The sequence below is a fragment of the Actinia tenebrosa genome, unplaced genomic scaffold, assembly GCF_029948245.1.
Source record: "Actinia tenebrosa isolate PJP-AT-01 unplaced genomic scaffold, QUT_ActTen_1.0 PGA_scaffold5__44_contigs__length_20552954, whole genome shotgun sequence".
Taxonomy (NCBI): Eukaryota; Metazoa; Cnidaria; class Anthozoa; order Actiniaria; family Actiniidae; genus Actinia; species Actinia tenebrosa.
In genome coordinates, this window is record NW_028292582.1 from 6,120,947 (window position 1) to 6,129,352 (window position 8,406).

The window sequence follows — 8,406 nt, forward strand, 5'->3', positions numbered from 1 at the left end:
TCAACTTAGGCGAAACCATGAACAACAGATTACAATCAACGGTTCGTAAAATCAAAAGCGTTTGTTCTAAATATGCAAGTTTACTACAGTTCTTCCAGGAGTTATTCCTTGTCCTTAAAACCCTTAGAAACGAGCATAATCATCATTACCTAATGGCACTGACACGTCGCCCTGTAAATTACAACAGCTATGAGCCAGCAGTTAAACAATACACACTATTTTTAACACCGTATGCATTTGACCATGTTTGCTCTCAGATTGATGCCTCCAAAGTTGCCCATTACTCCAACTATACCAGGACGTGTGGCGATAACTTTGGTGTCAACTATACTGGAGGCAAGTTAAGAACAACGCCACTGTCATGCACATGCTCTTCTTATAGTCGAATGGGACTGCCATGCCGTCATATCTTCAAAGTAAGAACTGTTCTGAATCTTCCTTTGTTTGAATCCTCCCTCTGCAAGAAAAGATGGACTTTGGAGCATTTGGAGCACGGTTCGCGATTCTGTTGCAACAAAAGAATTTCCTTCCATGACAACATGTCGGAAATCACTGTCATAGTAACAGAAAAGAAAACACCAGTTCTCACACAAGCTCAGAAATTCCGCAAGGCATTGAGTATCACCCAGTGTCTTGCCTCTTTGGCAAGTGAAGCAGGAATGAGAAAGTTCTCATCCAGGATAGATCTTCTTGGAAAAATAGTCGAAAACTGGAAGTTAGGTAAAGAAGTGTACATTTCTTTCCATGATGACACTCTGGAGCAGCTAGAGGACGAAATGGAAGCGATGAATGATACGCAACAAGCTGAGGCTAGAGAAAAACAAGATCTGGCAAACACTGCACCAACAAGAACAGAAAGCAAAGAGGAAATAACCGTAGATCAGAAAGAACAAGACAAGGTACAAAATACATAGCAGATCTCTTTAACCCAAATAAAACAGAATATAATCTTCGAAATTCACACTTTTTCACAATTCCCAGAATAAACACAACTATACATATGGTAAACATACATGTAGTATCAGATACATAGATCCAGTTATCTGGTCCAAACCGCCTAAAGATATCAAGGAATTAAATTCAATTAATATGTTTAAGAGGCAAGTAAGGAAAGTAGATATCCAAGAACTATTGAACGAAAAATGCCCGAACTGTTCTTTATGTAATAATTAGATGTATACGCCCATCAATATAGATATTTGTCTTTGAGCAAAGTCAAATGATTTCATGGAGAATAGAATTAAAGGAAAATTCAAGTTAAAAACAAGCAACACGAAGCCAAAAATGCAGTTGTAGGTACATGTTGCTGTGAGGATGGAACATCACAAGAACAAATCAGGAAATCTGAATTGGAAGAAATTGATGATCACGACAAAGGTGAAGTTACAGCTACAAACCATTGCCAAATTAGAGGTATCAAAATGCCACCAAGAATGCTCAGACGTGGAAGGCCAAAAGGAGCAGAGGTAACAGTCATTGGCATCCCTAAAACAAAGGAAAAGAAAAATGATGGCTCTTTATTTAAACCCTTTAGGGACCAATCGTACATATTTGTACGATGTTGGGCGACCTTTAGTATTTTAATTAGCATAAGCAATCAATTGACCCCCCTCTAGTTAAACTTATGCAGAGTCTGGAAGCCATGTTTGAATTTTCATGTTTGAGTATTTTAATCGTTTTTCAAGGAAAAAATCTCGAGTTTTTTCAAAAAAATTGAACGTTTTCGAAGTCGTCCCTTTAAAAATGGCGGCCAGGTATTTCACAGTTCAAGAGGTTCTCCAAAGAGTGCTTTCGGACGAAGAAGAAAGCGATATTGATGATTCAAGTGAAGAAGATCTGTCGAGTGCAATTGAAGAAGACTCTGACAGTTGAATCAAGTGAAATAGGTAAGATTTTGTGTTTTTTTTGTTTGTCTTTTCAGTTTCATGTAAATGTTTGCTTTCGATTTTCAACCGATCGATTCAATATTTGTAGATGACGTTACTAACCCAACACCAGATAATCAACCACAAAACAGAGAAAGAGAACCTATAAATGATGAAGAAAGGCATGTACATGGTCGTGGTCGTGGTCGCAGTCGTGGCCGAGGACGTGGACAAGGAGCATGTGTGCAAAGGCAAGCACAGGGACAAAGACAAGGACAAAATGCAGACCCAGGAATCAATTGGTCTGAAAATAATACATACACAAGACGTCCAGATTTTAATCAGAACAGTACAGGACCTACAAGAAGGTTTGTTCCTCAGCAACAAGACAATGATAAAGCATATTTTGATGTTATATTCACTGACAACATATGGGAACTGATTGTTAGGGAAACTAACAGATATCATGATTTTGTTCTGGCAACAGAACCTAATAAACACAAGGGTAAATGGCATGCAGTCACCATTGAGGAAATGCAGGCATTTATTGGAATCCTTATTTTGATGGGAATCATAAGATTGCCTAGACTTAAAATGTACTGGGGAGAAGATTATTTAGTCCATCAAGCCAGTATTAGTTCTGTTATGCCACGTACAAGATTTTTACAAATACTAAGGTACTTTCACCTTGCTGATAATTCGATTGCCATTCCACGAGGCAGGGATGGTTATGATAAGCTTTACAAAGTAAGAGAATTTCTCAACATTATCTCCAGCAATATTACAAGAGAGTACAATCTTTCTCAACATATATCCATCAACGAGACAATGGTTCCCCATAAAGGTAGATTGTCTTACAAACAATACATAAAGAGCAAACCTACTAAATGGGGAATTAAGCTGTGGGTGCTCTCAGAAGCAGCAACTGGCTACATCTATAAATTTCAAGTCTATTTAGGAAAGGAAGCTGCAGCAGAAAAGCATTTGGCTAGACGAGTGGTCAGAGATTTGACAGCTGCACTACGAGGATTCAATCACCATTTATACATGGACAACTTTTACACTGATCCACATTTATTTACAGAATTGATTGATGCAAATATATATTGTTGTGGGACTGTAAAGGCCAAAAGAAAAGGGTTCCCTCAAGATATTGTTATTCCCAAACGACAAGAAAGGCATCTCGCACGTGGTCATTACCAATGGAGGATGAGCGACAAAAGGCTCCTAGCAATGAGTTGGTTTGATAAGAGGACAGTTTACCTTTTATCAACTATTCACACTCCCAAACATGATGATGGTAGTCTTCCTAATGCACAGCGTAAAGGAAGAAATGGTGAAGCAATTGCTGTACCTTGTCCACCTGCCCATTGCGACTATCAAAAATACAGGGGAGGGGTAGATTTATCAGACCAGCTTATCAAGAACTTTTCTGTGATCAGAAAATCTAAGAAAGCCTGGAAAAAGCTTTTTGGTTATGGGCTAGAGGTTTGTCTACTAGATTCTTTTATAATCATGAAGCAGGTTTCTCAGTCCCCTAAGGACTTTGTAGAGTACCGACTTGAAATTGCAAGGGAGCTCATGGGTAATAGGTCATTTCGTAAGAAAGTTGGACGTCCTAAAGTATGGCAAGCATCTGCTAGAGATGAAACAAGATTGAATGATAACAAGCATGAAATTTAAGTGTGTAACAGAAGAAGAGACTGTGTTGTTTGTGCAAAGAAAGCTCATGAAGAGGGACTAAACTACCACTACAAAACAATAATTGTCTGCAAGACCTGTGGTGATACACCTCTTTGTGTAAACAAAGAACGAAATTGCTGGCAGGATTGGCACACAAAAAGAGAATATTGGATATAAGCAGAGCAATGTTGAAGGTAGATTACTTACTCTTCCGAATGTAAGAATAGTCCTTGTTTGCATAATTATTTATCACATTCTTCAAAAATGATTTCTAAATTATGCTAAACCTGGATCATGCTTTTGTCAACACCACCCCTCCCCCCTAAAATTTGCTTGTAACATAATGTTAAAGTGTTCTCATTGAACCGTTTTCACAATTCAATATGAACAATTGCTGATACATTGATACAGGATGTTAACATGAATGCTTTTTGTCTTGCGGAAAATTATTCTTTACATAAGGTGGGACTTGTGACATTTTCACCTAATTATTATGCGAGTATGCTTGACACAAAAAATCCATATTTTTTGATACAGTGCAGCATTTGGGGAAAAAAATTTCTTTTTTTGAACCCAAGTAAAGACGCAAGTTTATCATGTAATCAATATTTCACTCTATTTTTCTTTAGTGAGAAACTATGAGAACTCAATAAAAAAAGAAAAATTGAGATTTTTTGTGACGTCATGAAAAAATAGCCCATAATATTTACAAGATAGATATTATGGTCTGTATTGTTCACTATAATAATGCAAATTTATTTGGGATAAAAAATATGTATACTTTTCTATAGTTATCTCTTCAATTTATTTTTTTAGAAGTTGAATAAGGAAGACTATATCGGTGAAAAATGCAATCTCCAAAACAATTTGGTCCCTAAAGGGTTAAACCTTTTATTAAAATGAAACCACAAGACAAAGATCGCATCATCTTGAACTGCTTCACAAACAGTAAACTAAGGGCTGCAGAAGCATTGAACGGAATGGATTTGTTGGGTATCACTCATGTAGAAACGAACATTCCACTGATACAAGACACTGTACATGACGATCAACACATTGATATTTATAGTGTTGAAAGGTTTTTCCATGAAGAGGCATGGATGAAGGTCTTAGACGTCCGAAACAAAAAGAAAGAATGCCCATGGGTATGTAACACATGCAAGAAAACAATAAAAGATACCCAAGAATCACTTGCTTGTGATCACTGTTTGAACTGGCATCACTTCCTCTGCACTTCCCTGAAGACTATACCAAAGTCCAGATACTGGTTTTGTCAATGTTGCAAGAGCAAGTTCCAATGATCAAGGAAAGTACAAACAAGTGACAAAATACCTTTATTTATAACGATGAAAACTTCTGAGCTCGATCATCTTCTCAAATAAGTTTTAAAACCCAAGAAAAATCACGTCTTTATTTTTATTCAAGAAAAACATTTGTGTTGGTACTATGTGAACTCTCGTGGGCGTGGTCTATGTGGACATTGTCGACACCTGTCTTAATTTTATTCAAGAAAAACAATTGCGTTGTAACTCTTTAAACTCTGGGAACTTGTCATCCTAAAAATTTGATGCAACTCCCTTTTACAAGCTGTTTTGTGAAAATATGCGTATTTAAATTTATCCAACTATGAACTTCACACCGATCCCTTCCATGATTGATCAACAATGGATAGTTTCCCAATGAAATACAGAATGTCCAACCAACAAACTCAAATTTATGAGAACTTTCAGTTGTTATCGATTCTATAGGAAAATTCATCAGATTATGAGGGAATTCCACGTTAAGTTTCACAAGGAAAACGCACAAATCGTGAAGCAATGGGCGTGATATCCTTTGTCGAGTGAAATTCAACGTGTAACTCACAAGTCAGGAAATGAATTTTTCTTGATTTCCATACCACATTGTAAACTATTTATTCGGTTGGGCTACCTGTGTAGTTTTAAATTGCATCTTATTTTTTATGCGACTAAAGTTCAGAAAAGTTGCTATAAAATTGTCAAAACATTAGCTGGACTAATAGATAGAAATTATTACTTTTAATCGTCGCTGGGGGTGGTGGAAATAGAGGGGGTGCGTTTTTTAAAATCCATAAAAATGGGGGGTACATTTTTAGTTTTTAGGCTTTTCATAAACAGTGACTTTATTTCAAATAATTAAATTTTTATTTGTAGTTTTGAAAGAGGGGGGTATGTTTTCCATTAAACGATTTTAGAGGGGGGTACAAATTCTATTTACCTTAGTTTGTAGTTTGGAATGAGTTTAGAATGAAACCGCCCCCTCCCCCCACCCCTACAACGTAATTAACGATAGGTCACCAAGATCAGTCAAAAATTATCGGGCACGGAGTAAGTATTTTGAGTCGTCTCTTTAATTTTAAATCTGGCTTAAATAAATCACTGTTGTCTTTTTCTGTTTTCTTGTTGGTCTATTTTTTTATTGAGAATACTGTGTATTTTTTTTTTCGTTTTGTTGACTGTCATCCATGGAGTTTCATGTCCGACAGTCTTCTCACCATCGTTCATGCATACTTATTTTGACTATTTTAATGTTTACTTGAATAAATTACCGTGGATACACTATGTAATTGTCAGCTCTGTGGTGTGAAAATGAAGCGTGAATGAGATCAATTCGACTTTCAATGAAGAAATCAAACGAGTAAAGAAATAATTTCCTACTCCCTTCAAAACACTTCGCTCACAAATGAAGAGAATAAGTCTGAGGACAATACAGACAACGAAGAAGTCGACTTAGCTCTCAATTAAGGTATTAGGATACGAAAAATGACGATTTGCTCGAAAATGTTTTTTTTGAAATTTCGTAACTTTAAACTTTCGTCTTTCATATGTTTATAGTGAAACTTCTTGCAATTTTTTATTGGAAAAACCAAAATTTTGAGACGAATCGAAATAGTGATTTTATCAAGACCGGAAATGTCCCATCGTTTGCAATAATGTTGAGTCCAAATGCTCCTTTGTCTTCGTAAAAAGATCATACATTGCGATCGTCCAGAACAACAGATAATTTGACAAGTGATGACAAAATGGAAGGCTCAAGGTGTTTTGACCAACACCATCGTGGCTCCCTGCAGCTTCTGGCTCCAAACAAAGAAATGCATTTTTCTCGATTTTTTTTTGCCGCTAAAACCTCAACTTCAAAAAGCTAAAAGGCCCTTGGATTTCATTCGATTTTTCTAAAATTTGAAGAGTTTAAAAAGTAACTCATGATCCAAAAATTTCTTTCCAAAGTTATGACGCTTTTTACTCTAAACAACACACAAAAAGCAATCGCCAAACTTTGATCAAAAATAACGAGAGACATAAAACAGATATCAAAAATCTGGGACACCCTTTTGGAGCTTATTTTCTCCTGAGTATGTTAAGACATTTTTCGCAAACATAGCTTAAAATGTATGTGTCCGTTAACGTTTTCACTGAGGCATGGTCAAATTTCGCTTGGAGGGCAATAATGTGAACAACAATTGAAAAAACCGTATTTTGAAAATTTCTTCATAAACTATGTTTACTCAGCTTTCAGAAAATGTATACTTTGTTTGTGTTATACTATAAAGCCAGCGCATTATTTAAGTTTGCGCGCATAGTGGTCGTAAACGTATCCTAATACCTTAACATTTGGTTGGTAAGTAAACAAAGCCGCTCTAATTTTAGTTGGTATATTATAAAGTATATGTTAGAATACGCCAGTAAAGTTGGAAATTCTATTACTGTCGGATACGGAATATTTTATCCGACAGTCCGTGGTTGCCAAAAGTCCCTCTCAAATTGCGACTCGGCTATAGAGAGCCGAGTGCTTACGGATGTTGTTTGTCGAGATTCGGGGCAACCAAGTTGAAGATTAGGACCGTCTTTTCAAACTTCTTATGTTTACAATGTAAAAGATTCAATGGAATTCATAATATTTTCAAAAAATTTTTAACTGTCGGACACGGAGCTCTTTTGTAACCCTGTCCGACTGTCGGACACGGAGACACTTCGTTTTTTCTGACGCCAGTCCAGTTTTGATAGAACATAAATCTATTTTAAACACAATTAAATGTTTGCTTAACTTGATGTATGATCTGAATTTCCTCTCTATTTCTCCTCATCCATTTGAGATAAATCACAATTTTGCATTGATATCAATTCGCTCGGATTTTCCCGTGTTTTGTGCTGGCGCCAAAATTTGTCGAGGTCGCGTAATTATGAAAGGTTCTGTAAAGTGGTTTACTATCCAAAACCCTCGAAGTATACCCTCGTGCTCGCCTTCTAGTTGAAATTGAGCCCTCTAAATTGTCGAAGCCTGAGTATTTTATCTTGTTTTCTCTATTAAAAGCCAATTTTCTCTCCCTAAACAATCTTACCTCGAATCCTCCTCTCGTGCGTGAAGCTCAGGTTAATTCAACCACACAAAGCATCGCGTTCTCGTCGTAAAATCACTTAAAAACAATAAAAATAATATTCTTAATCTTTATAGCTATTGTTCTTGACACTAACATTCGTCACAATAAGAACTTACCTTTAAAACGTGAACATATCTTTCTCTATAAAGAAAGTATAACGAAGTAGACATGTGCCTTCGCGCCATCCGCACAAGACATGTCACTGAAGGATGATGGTCCTTCTCATTCCCAGGCTCTACTCATAAGTCAGTTCCACAGGTAACCATGGGTGACAGTCAGAAGCAATCTGAAGAAATACTTGTTGGTTGGTGACTGCACAGGGAGCCCAATTTAAATTAAAGTGAATGGTGAAAATAAAATCGGAAAAATTAAATAATTAATTACTTTTTAAATTCGAGATCAAGATAATGTCCTCTGTAATGCGAAAGAGTAAAAAAATCAATAAAAAATGCACTAGAACAT

At 36.4% G+C, this 8,406-nt stretch overlaps 1 long non-coding RNA gene across 1 annotated transcript; it reads right to left on the reverse strand.

Moving 5' to 3' along the window:
• Positions 1-933: 933 nt before the first annotated feature.
• LOC116305145 (uncharacterized) lies at positions 934-8,143 on the reverse strand. The gene is made up of 3 exons (XR_004198144.2): positions 8,061-8,143; positions 7,906-7,980; positions 934-1,485 (listed from the first exon to the last, which is right to left on the reverse strand). It is a non-coding gene; the product is annotated as an uncharacterized LOC116305145 (long non-coding RNA).
• Positions 8,144-8,406: the final 263 nt, after the last annotated feature.